The sequence below is a fragment of the Chroicocephalus ridibundus genome, chromosome 9 (genome assembly GCF_963924245.1).
Source record: "Chroicocephalus ridibundus chromosome 9, bChrRid1.1, whole genome shotgun sequence".
NCBI classification, from domain to species: domain Eukaryota; kingdom Metazoa; phylum Chordata; class Aves; order Charadriiformes; family Laridae; genus Chroicocephalus; species Chroicocephalus ridibundus.
In genome coordinates, this window is record NC_086292.1 from 34,559,890 (window position 1) to 34,572,110 (window position 12,221).

Genomic DNA, 12,221 nt, shown 5'->3' on the forward strand with positions numbered 1-12,221 from the left:
CAAAGTAAGTCATACTGATGTCTCACTTCCTGTTAAGATTAGAAAGTACATTAAGCCAACTGTGGCTCTATACAACTCACAATCATAAGCATTGCTATGTCATTGCCAAGAGACATCATATGTTGACTAATACTTAGAAATTACAAACGCTTCATAAAAATGCTCCTCATAAGACTTCGAGCATTTGAATTGTCCCAGCAGCACTGCTTTGTCTGTCATGAGGGGTTTTTTAAAATTTTCTTCATATTTCATATTTTAAAAAAAATATCTGAAGGACAGAAGCTTTTCTTTCACAAGGCTAACAGATTCTATCATTGGACAGGTCTGGTTGTTGAGAAGAAACTGCAGAACCCAGCTCACGCATTACTAAGCCATTTGTTTTGTTAACTACCTGTCAATGTTGCAAAGTGATAATCTAGCTGAGGTACATAGATTCACAGCCTTCTTGAATAAACACTGTACTTCCCCACCCTGAACTTCTAAAGACAGAGTTCAAAAGAAAAAGCCAAGTTCATTTTCATATGCTGAAACAGGCAGTAATTAACAACCCTTAGTTAAATAGAAAGGGGTTTATTCCTGACTTGTCAGTTTACTTGTGAATATATTTGAGCAATTCAATAATTGAACTGATGTGTCTGTCCATAATGCTAAATCTGAAACTCTGCATTAAAATAGAAGTTATGCCTTTAAATGGAATGCGATGTGAAACACGTTTCACCATCCCTATTAGTATTTTCCAAAATGTTATTCAAAAAGGGAAAGGTATATCTACATACCAAAGCAGCTAAATTATTACAACGGAGAACACAATCGATAAATTCAGTGTTCTGTTGCGCCTTTAATAAATTTTACCATTTTATGTAGTACTGTAGCATGTTTACTAACTCAAACACCAAAGATTTTCCCTCCTTACTACGTGTTGCAAAACATCAGCATAACATTCTTGCATCATCAAATTTGAGCCCAAAGGTAACAACGTGTGGTTCAAGCCTTCCATCGTCCTAATGGCAGACCACTGGAAATTAGGTTAATTTATAAATGCTTTGCTTTGTAAGCAATCACCATTTCTCTGATGTGTTTGCCCAAGAATTAACACAAATTATTCCCAAAGTACTTTTTTTTGAGGTGTAGTATCTATTGGAATACTCTATCTAGCACTGGAGAAGATCTTACAACCCTACCAAAGTAGAAATATTTCAAGCTGCGGCAGCAATGTTGCTGTTAACTGTGGTGAGCAAGGCAGCCCTGCTGGAATGAAGCAATACCCTTTATCAGATGAAATGACAGAGCTGGGAAGGACAGACAAGATTTCAAGCATGGAGGCCAATCTATTGATGTGATATCTGATTGCCTCACTGATATTTTTCAGCAGACTGTCAGTGGAACTAAACATCCCTTTTAGTTACATAAAAGATGACTCAAGAAATTTGCTATTTTACCAAATAGGTGTGCCTAAGGGAAATCCTTGAAATAAGAAAGTTTTAACTTCTCAGTAGAGAGCATGTGTCATATAGGCTCCTTATCTGTCAGATGCGCTACAGTTCTGGTATTGCACCATGCTTTCTGTTTGATTAATCCTTCTTTGTCTCATCTCTGCATTCATTTTTGTCCACATATCTTAAGTGACTGTTGTATTCCAAAGAGGCTATTTTTGCACCTTCTTAGCATGAATGGTATTCTTCATGAAGCCCTTTAAGAAGCAGAAGTCTAGGCAATAACATTGCTTGTTACTTTCAGAAAGGCAATGCAACTGCAGAAATGCAATATTAGGATTGAGAATTCCTCACTCAAATGGCCTTGAAAGAGATTTTATATCTGATCTCACAGACGTGATAAGCAGGACAAGAGTTCGAGGGTGTAAAAAGTCAACCTGAGTGCTGTTACTCCAGTGCCAAGAGATACAGAAGTCAGCAGTCTTGTTCTGGCTGCAGCTGATTCAAGTGAAGAGGTTACTGGTCCCAGCTGCTTCCCAGCATATCCAAGGTCACTGCCCCACTGCTTGCTTCCTAATCTAGTTCAATTAAAATGACTAGGTTAGCTTACGCACTTTTAAAAATATATGCATAACTTTTTTCTTAGATAGTCTAGAGAGCGTTTACACACACAGTTATCATGGCAGATCTCTAGGGAGTGGGAAAAGAAACAGAAGAGAGCCTGTGGGCAGTAACCTGTTCACCCTGCAAAGCTGCAATCTGAACAGAAAGTGTGACTTTATTGTGTCTTCACATTATGGTTCCCTAGACAGTACTGAGCATTGTTTCCTTTGTCCATAGAAACAATGGCACGTATAACTTTTTCATGTGGAGTTATTTGCAGGAGTTACTTGGCAGTATTGTATTAATCTGACAGAGTTGGGGGTAGCAATTAAATTGTGGAATCAACAGAAAAGCACAATAAGTGCATGCAATGTACATAATGAAGGAAGTGGATATGACAAACAAGCTAAGGGAAGGTCAAGTTGTAATAGGTACCAAAGGACACCAGAGGGATTGTAATGGAGCTTCTCCAGAGAGAACTGAGCTGGCACGAGACTGACAACAGCTGATAATTCCCAAAGAATAGAACCTTGCACAAGTCTGCAAAGCCGGTAGGTTCGCAGGAGACATGGACTTCTTGTAATCAGAGCATTCACCACAAGAAATATTTGGTCAATTACACAAACATCTGAATGCCTGGACTAGAGGGAAGACGTTGAGAGAGAAGGGAGAATAGTTGTAGAAAGTACAGTCTCTTGTTTAAAGAAATGTGGGAATAAAGAAACAGCAAAGCCTGAACAGGTAAATAAAGCTGAGGAATAATTCAGGGAGCAATTTTTATTTCTTTTCAGTGCAACAGTTCAACAAGCATGGAAGATCCTGTATCATTAGTATTGCATAAGTGATGTCACCCATTCATATGCCAAGGGATGAGAGCATCTGATCTAGAAAGGGGCAGTGCTGTCATTCTGCCAAAATATTTGTTTCTGCAGTTATAACTAGAAGTTTGAAGAGACCCTAGATTAGGTCCCTCTGTGTAGTCAATGCCGTGAAGTAAAACTTTAAAGCCCAAAAGACTGCCTGCTGGGTAGTGCAGGATAGGCCTGCTGGAGGAGCAAAGGAGAGGGATCGTATAGCACAAGAGCCTTTATGGGATCATCCCAGCCAGCACAACCTGTAGCAGCCCAGAATACAAGATGCTCTGGAGGAAAGCTCTCTGCCCCCAGTCTGCCTCTAGCCGACTGCGGGATCCATGAAGATGACTCCTTTGAGCCTTTCTTTGCTGTCCCACTACTTACTTGTCTTGAAAAGTAACTAATACTTTGTTTTCCTCCTTTTAAATTAGGAACAAAATAAAACAGCATAATCAAGTTAGAAATAAATTCTGACTTATTCTGTGACTCTAGCCATACAAACCCTCTGCAGGATACTGAGTTACACAATAGCCTCAACCAACAAAAAATAACTTAAAGGCATTACATCATCCCATCAGACCCAGAGGCAACAGCATTGTTACCTAACAACTTCAGACAGCTGACTAACCACTTTTTGTAGGGTGTCAATTATACCACGCCCTGCCTGTTCATAACTGTGTTGTTGACAGCACAGCACAGCAAGAGAAAAGCATACTACCCCCCACATACACACCCCATGTACACACACTAATGCTACTGCTAGAATGATGTGTTTAATTTGTCATGGACTCGGCTAGAAGTACTTAGAAACCTTCAGTAAATAAATAAGATAAACAAGCACAGCAACATAATGGCACATCTGGGCTTGTTACGAGATGGTATAGTGAAATTTTAAATGTCTTCACGTTATGACACTTGTTTGGGGAAACAGAGGGGTTTAGGAGGAGCAATGAAGACCTGTATGAAGGGAGCCATTCACCCTTGACACTGCCAGTCTGAGATTCAAAAATCGCATTATGGAAAAGAGTCTTTAAAAAAATTCTTGTTTTATTCAATTTCCTTCACATTCTTTCTGCTCATCTTTAAGGTACATTTCATCATTATGTACATTACTGGTGCTAAGAAATTTAAAGTGATCTTTTCAGTTTGACGCAGAACTGATAATGCATACTTTCCTTATAACCTCTCTTTTCCATGTGCCTGCTGGAAATTGTTTTTCATTGTTCATAAATCCAAGGCGTGTTTACACTGGAATACAGGAAAAGCTGAAGGAGAATGCTGGTGTGTAAGCCATAGTGGCTTTTTTTGGCTTTTGCTGTGAAGTGATAAATGATTCTTGGTCCCCCATGGGTTAGAGGGCACCAAACTTCAAATAACTACAACATCCGATAACAAAGTTTTTCTCCATCATTTGCAATCAAAACACCAAGAACACAGCCCTCTGGACCTCTCATCCTTCATGTTCAATTGTAAATCCTGATTAAATAGCTTGCAGGTGTCAGGATTAGAGTATATTCATTGGGAGCCTAAACATAGCACCAGCTGGGTTCCTCATTTGCCAGTTGTAGTTGCTTCTTTGTTTTGAAACTGTTGACAGTACAACTAAAAATATTCCTTTGGGTAGAGACGGAGTTAAATAACAAGCAGGATGAGTAAGAGAACAGCTGTAGATATTTTTCTGTGTTTAACATACCTGCCTTGTTGATTTATAGTAAGCCCTCCATATAATGTACATTCTGTGTAATCCAAAACATTTAACCTTTCGAGCTGGGGCTGTGATAAAGCTATCAAACACAGGAAAGGGTCTTGACAAGTCCTGTATTACCAGCCGTTTTCTCAAAGGAAAAGTGAAATATAGTTTCACCTCACTTTTAGTATACAACAACAAGCAGTATCATGCCTTATCAGTTGCTACCAACTAAACTGTATGCCAGACATCTACACAGATGGAGAAGAAAAGACCTAACTTTGGCAAGTTCTCCAAACCTTGCTCTAGCGAGTGTCCGGTTGGTTTGTGCATGTCTTCCTTGAAAGGAAAAGAAGCTCGGCTCTTCTTTCAAAAACAGAACCAAAGTCAGTAAGTGCCTAAAGAACAGAGAGGCCATTTTCACAATTAGTCCTTTGCACAAAAGCAAGCAGCATCTGCCAGCATGCAAGACCATCAGTTCAAATTCAAACCCCTTTTATTACAATTTTATAGTGCAAGGGTACTCCACTGCCAGTACTGTTGTCTTAAAATGTAACACCAGGGTTGCAACTCATTTCTATCATTAAAGAACTTCTATTGTTTTTGCTATTTTGTCCAAAGCCATGTTCTCTTTGGAATTAAGTTCTGACTACTTAAAAGTCCCTAAAGTTTTCAAATAGTTATTCATTTTGACTTCCTGTCCCAAACTCTTGAGTAAAACATTACTATGTTGTAATCCCAAAGGCCACTTAATTTCAGTGGGCAGTGAACCAAGTCATACGGAATACACGTAAAGAGAGAGACATTATTACTTTCCCTATAAAAGAGCAGAGGGAAAAATCTGAAAAATTTAATAGTCTTTTTATTACATGGCACTGAAGCAAAATAATTTTTGAGGGTTTCAGATAATCAGTCCAAGATAAGCTTAAACAAAATATTGACTACTTTACACATCTGTATTTATGAGGGGGGAGGATCACGAGTAGACATGGGCCAAATGGTCCCAAAGCAATTTGCACAGTAGTGAGGCACTCACCTCACTCATGACTAATTGAACTCACTTTTCCCAACATCAGGTCTCAGGAGAAATTCAAAGCACACTATAGCGTCTATCTTTAATACTGAGATTTTAACAAGTTAGCTTGCAATGCTGCCAGAGGTTTAAAGGCAAGTTCTTCCCAGTAAATAATATAATGAGAAAACATCAGCACTTAAGAGGATGCCACAGGGTTAATGCCAGGTTTTAAAGGACTTCAAAATGGATTTTACCCAGTTCACATGTCAGGAGGCACAGCACGGAATCAATTTACAGCAGGAGCCAAAGATCACAAATTTTAGGGGAGCCTGGGGACTGATTCCCCCAATCGGTGCCGTGGGGTGCACAGATGAAAGAGCAAACTTGTTTTTTTTCTTTAATGGTGACAGCATATTCTGAAATTACGCACAGCAGGCAGGAGAAACCTGCATAGATTTCAAAAGATACTGCAGGTTTGTGTGCTGAAGCACACATTTAAGGTCCTAGTTAATGTGCTAGCCTTTCACCTCTGGAGGCCTGGCCTCAGATTTATCTAAGGTAAAATGAAGGAGAATTTGGGACTTCTATCTTCTTAACCCTTATGGGCCTTCAGTCCATATCACAGAAGTACAAACCAGTTACCAAACTGGATCAAACTCTGCTTACTTTTACTATTCTGAAGCCAACCTGAAGTAATGAATCTAAATACTAATAACACAGTTCCGGTTTTCCATTGATTTAAAATGGACTTGCTGAAAAGCCAAATTCTATTCTTGTCTGTATCAATGGAAACCTAGACCTGTACCAGTATTCAGTACGCACAAAGAAATAAAGTATAAGACATGAGAGAACAAGAGACCTACCCAGACTGGAAAGCAGACTTTTTTTCAGGTCCGGAATACTTGCTCAGAGCCTGCTTGGAAGATGCCATGTTCTCTATTTTTCTTGTCATGCACAAATGCTGTGTAAGTATATATTCTAAAAATGTGTGCATCCATTTGGCTTTTACTAATGCTGTTCTAGACAGAATTAGAGTTCCAGATGTACCAGGCAATTTCAGACACACCAAGATAATCCTTTTCCTTAAAGTGCAAAGCATTACAAAGAAAACAAACGACTCTCAAAAAAACCCTAAAAAGTAGCTCTTTGCATGGAGACTGTCCTGACAGAGTGGTAATTTAGCATCCATCCATTGAAGAAATGAGTTCTTAAAATAGGGAAAGAGAGCTCAGAAGACCTGTTGGATTATCCAGATCAGTAATTTTTAGGGCTTCTGTAAGATTGTTCCTATATAGTCATACTTCCAAATGTTTTTCTTACTGTCATTTTAGAATTTCCAAGCAACAAAGTACTTGCCACTTCTGCAGCCCAGTTCCTCTCACATGCATGTTCTTCCCCATGCATTCATTCTCTCTCCTAATTTTCATTGTACCCATGTGAATCAAATAACTTACGTGAAACCTTTCCCTTCCAGACCTAACAACTACAAATCCAAGGTTATATCTGTGTACTTTTATGCCAGTTCTTATTATGTGTAAGATCTATGTTTCAAAGATTTGCACTGCATAGGGTGTGTCACCTGAGTGGATGTATTACACCATACTTTTTATCTAAAAGAGCTGTCTCTTGCAGCACGCTCTGAGGATAATGATGATATCTTTAGACTTAAGGACAGTAGAAAGTTAGTCTGCATTCATGAGTTTTCTCTCTCACATCCTCTGTGCTTTCAGATCTGTCAGCTGAAGCAACCACGCCCAGCATTTAGGCTGACCAATCTGTACCATATATCAAGGCCACATGAACCTTTATTGCACTCAGGTACTATACTAGAGCAAGGTACAGTACCGAGTTTAGTTCCATGCTGATGCAGGTTAGGCTATGTACAAAACCCACTGGTCCTCTATGTAAATTCCTCCTTAACAAAGTCATCTTGAATCTTCATCATCCTCTCCAGCAACAGTAAGCTGGTTATTTCCTGGTAGCACAGACAGTATTTGTTGCAGGCTAACAATTTTTCTGTTAGAGAGCTTCCAAGGACAGACATAACTTCTTGTAGGTATGACATTCCAGAAGAGACATATAGAGATTTTTTGCTTGTTTTAAAACAGAAGGTCATCTCAGACAGAAGTTTATCCATCCATTTATTTTATTTCCTTTATTTTTATGAGCATAACCATCACAGTAACTCATATTCACTATTGCATTTATGTATGAAAATGCACTTTCTTCTCAGTGCACCTGGTTGCAGTTTTCCTCCAAAACAAAGTTAACCACCCAATTCTATTAAAAAAAAAATACTTCTTAACACTTTACAGCTTTAAAGTCTTCATTTTCTCCAGAATGGCAGAAAGAGCTATGAATGATTTTTTTTTTTTTTTAAATATCTAAATAGCTTTGCTTAAGCTGACTGGGGGGGATCTGAATTTCCTCTGCAACCATTCCCTCTGAAATTTATCTTTAAACAATGCATGTAGCATTAAGTCTAAAAATACCTCAACAGTATTCTTTCCACCTCAGTTGCAGAAATATTTTTTAGGAAAACATGACAGTCACCATTTCTGTTTACTCATCAGTAACGTTCCTCTTTTCCATGAAGGACCTTTGAGTAAATTCTGGTGATAATGAACTTACGAAGCCCTCAGCAGGTTGAGACTGCTATTCGAATCATTTTTATAACCAGCAAGCCAAAAAAACTTGCCATAGATATATTCACTGGAGTCTCCCTTCCCCCTGCTCACTCTTTCCAAGTTCATTCAGTAATCATGGGTATAAAGAAGCCCAGCACACGCAGCTGTTTCAATATGCTGGCTGAGAAGTCTGACATGAACATGTAAGTTTGAAGTTTGGCAGTTGTTTGTGTTGCACGTGTTGAACAATGTTTTGTCTGGTTTCAGAAACAGGTTTAACATGACAACGTAAATAGCAATGAAAAGGACCACTTCTGTAAGGTAAATGTCACACACACATTATCAGTGCTCACGCACTCAGAAAAATACGTCAAAACAGAATAATTAGACAACACAAAGGAGTCAGTTATGCCCAATCACTTATGCTACCCGGAAAGCTGCGTGATACAATCCCATGTAAAGGGAAAAAATTTAACTGTGCAAAATATGACTTATTACAATCTGACACAGTAGACAATACACAGAAACACATAGAAATAAATACACCAGACTGAAGGACTGAACACAAAATGACAAACTACACCTTTGCACTGGGAGAGGCAGTCATAAAAGATGTATTTTGCTAAAACACCTTCTTGCTCTGGCTCATTTTCTTTGTTTTGGAAAAATGCTTTAAAAAGAAAAAAAAATCCCTATTAGCTCATTTGAGATCTTCAAGTTTTTTCTAAACAGGACAGGTGAGTGAGGCAAGGAAAACCGTGCAAACTTCCTGAGCTAGAGCTAACAAGATGACAACCTGAATCATACTGTCTGGTCAGAACGTACAGAAGCTTTCTCTTTAGAGGTTTCTTGCAGGTATGAACAACCAAATGACTTGAATGTCATCTCCTATCATCATATACAATATATGTTCATTCATTCACACAAAGCTGAAGTGATGTATGTGAGATGTTACTTTGTACCCAGAGTAAAATAACCTGAAGGTTTTCTTTACTACAGTTCTATGCCTATATATGAAGAAACATATTTCCCCAAATGGCAATGTCTTCATTCTGTTCTAATTCAATAACTGAGGATAGAAACTATGTGAAAAATATCAGTAAATTTTATTTTATTTGGTGTTTTAACTTTGTTTTCTTATTGACATAAATTAAGTGTATTACATATTCTTTCCTGGGAAGACAAGTAATCTGATCTGTTCTTACTGAACTGCATGTGTATAATATATGCAAGTTGTTTGTGTATATGTGTAAACAGAGAGAAAAAAAACCCACAACACTGCATGTCTTATATAAGCAGTTGGTTAAACAAATCATTTGCCAATTTGAAGTTTAGATTTCATGATTAAAATACTGTTAATGCCATGAAAGTAATTTCAGGCAGCTTAAGTACGATGAACAGTCTTGTGTCCAGAGCCGTCTGGATTTTGTTTGTCAAAAATTACTTGGAATAAATCTTGATCTATCCATAGAGGCTAGAACAACGGTGTTCCAAGATAAATTGTGGAACAACCTTCAATTCAACTTATTTTACAGGGGACTTACTTCGTTTCTAGCAAACAGAGAGATTGGCCTGAAGCTTAGCCACCACAAGCAAAGCATAAAGGCACTAATTTAAACACCTGAACGGGGGTTTTGAGATTCCTAATCAACCTGTTACTCCTGTTGTATCATTCTTTTTGAAGATACATTCATTTTTTCCATGGATGATACTCAACACCACCTGTGACTGTATTTAAACTCTACCACATGCAGACGTTAAATCTGCGTAAGACGTAGCAATATGCAACCTGCATTCCACGCCTTACAATTTGCACCTCACTTTTGTACCCAAACCACAACACAGTTGTTTGTTGAAACTAAAGTAAGCATACTTTAGCAGGAAGCAGCATCAATTAAAAGATGCATTGTAAAAAATAAAAATTAGAAAAATAAAAATCAAACCGTGGCCTCTAAGTGACACTGCCTGTAAGTGTTAGGTTATCACTGATTTCTTATGCCAGCTAAAGCAAGAAAACCAGAAAACTGGGAATCCATTGCTCATGGCAGATAGTACTCAACAGAGATCAAAATGACTATTCAACAGGAATCTAAAAAAGCTACCAGAAATGACAATTTATACATTTTAGAAAGTATTTGGCATGGTACAAACTGTAGTTTAATACCAACAAAAATATGAACTTACATAAAAAAGGATGATTTTTCAGCATAAATATTCATACAGCACACGAATTCCATAAACTTTTATTCATTAAGTAAAGTAAATGTGAGATTGACATAGAGACTGAAATTAATACAGCTATCTTGGTGACATACGTCAATTTAGAGTTTCTTCTTAAATGGGCTATTATGCCTAACCAATACAGTTAATTATTTTCAGAATAATTATTTTCTGAATGAGTTGCTGCCATACATTCTACAAATTCTGCTTCAGTACTCCTAAACGTTTCCCAAAAGATGATGGGACTCCTGCAAATTCTTCCCAGTCATAAAAAACAACCCTCCTATACAATCTCAAATATTTAAATCAGCAAGAACTAATTATGAAATGATGTTTCACAGAACTTTATGCCTGATCTACCATTAAGTATTTTCATCAGACATGATGGCTAATTTTACTGTAAGTAATAAAAAGCTCTTTCATGTAGTGTAATTTAAAATGACCACATTTTTCAGCAAATGAAACGACATGTTGTCAATGAAATTTAAGCAACCTCAAGAGTGCCATAGAGGTTTGACTAAATAATGATCAGATGAAAAATTAGTTGGTTGAGTCTTACCAAGGATGTCCACACATTAGAGTTAAGTCTGCACTGAAATGCTGCATAAACATATACTTCTTTAGGGTTTCTTTTTTTTTTTTTTAACTGAGTGTTTTTCATTTGGAGATTATATCACGAACAGATGTAGGATAATGTTAATAGTCCCTTCTGGAAACATTAATCACAAGGTTTTACTTATTATTTGGTGTCAGCATTTAAAAGTTAAAGCATTTCCAGAACTGTCACCATTGAAATATTCCTTTTGCTTAAAGCTAAATTACGAAACAGCAATTTATTTTACAGTCCTAGCATCTTTTTTAAGGCATATATAAGAAGGAAAATGGCAGGCAATGCCCTGTTCTCATAGCAACATTGCAGACCAACAGTAGTAAGCCTGTTTCTACTTTAGAAAGAACACTGAAAATGCAACTCTACCAAACTTTTTCAATGTTTGAGCAAATATAAGTCTCCACAAAAGAGATTTTGGTTGTCAGCATGATACTAACATGATGCTTTCAAAGGTGAATTTCCCATTCCCAGCTCACTGAGCAAACATTAACCAGAATCAAAATAAAAGCAGGCTAGGGCCACGTTAGCAGAGATATCAACCTCTCTTCCATATATATTCCCACATGTAGAAAACTCTGCAGGTGAATCAGACTGCTACTCCTTCAAAATATGTGTTAATGTATGTGCAGAAATGTCCCACTAACTTTCTTCAAAACACCTAAGAAAGTAACCAAAACAAGTCCATATCCTCCTATTCCCGGGTAATAACCGTGTTGGTTGCTTCAATATCCTGGAACTCAGGTTCTTCCAGTTCAAGATTTGCTATGTATCACCCTGGACAGGTTCAGCAAAGAGTTTACAGGCACTTTTGTATTTGGGCTATTGAAAAAAAAAAAAAAATATTTTAAAAATATGCAAGCCTGTACTTAAAGCGTCAATGAAATGTAATCACACACAGCAACACCAAAATCATTCTCAATTCACATTTGATCAAGGTGAAAGTTACTAACTACTCCACATGAGATTTACCTAAGGTTTTAAAGCAAGCAGATAAGAGAAAGAATATACGCTTGTTTAAACACTGCTATATTTGCCAGCATTTAGAGCCAAGAACTTTTCCTATAACATCCTCCATCACCTCTTATCTTTTAGAATATATAGGATGAACATCAAATCAGCTCCTCCTGGAGATGCTTGTCTCCCTCCACCAGAGATGCCTGTCTCTCTCCACT

At 37.6% G+C, this 12,221-nt stretch overlaps 1 long non-coding RNA gene across 2 annotated transcripts in view; it reads right to left on the reverse strand.

The window, feature by feature from the left end:
* Positions 1-12,221, reverse strand: part of LOC134520798 (uncharacterized) — a 131,010-nt gene that overhangs the window by 97,005 nt on the left and 21,784 nt on the right. Inside the window, exon 4 of one of the 2 annotated variants that reach the window (XR_010072551.1) lies at positions 4,877-4,975. The exons of the other annotated variant lie outside the window; for it this stretch is intronic. This is a non-coding gene — a long non-coding RNA (uncharacterized LOC134520798). Of the gene's footprint in view, positions 1-4,876; positions 4,976-12,221 lie in introns of those variants that run through there. 2 annotated transcript variants of the gene reach the window in all.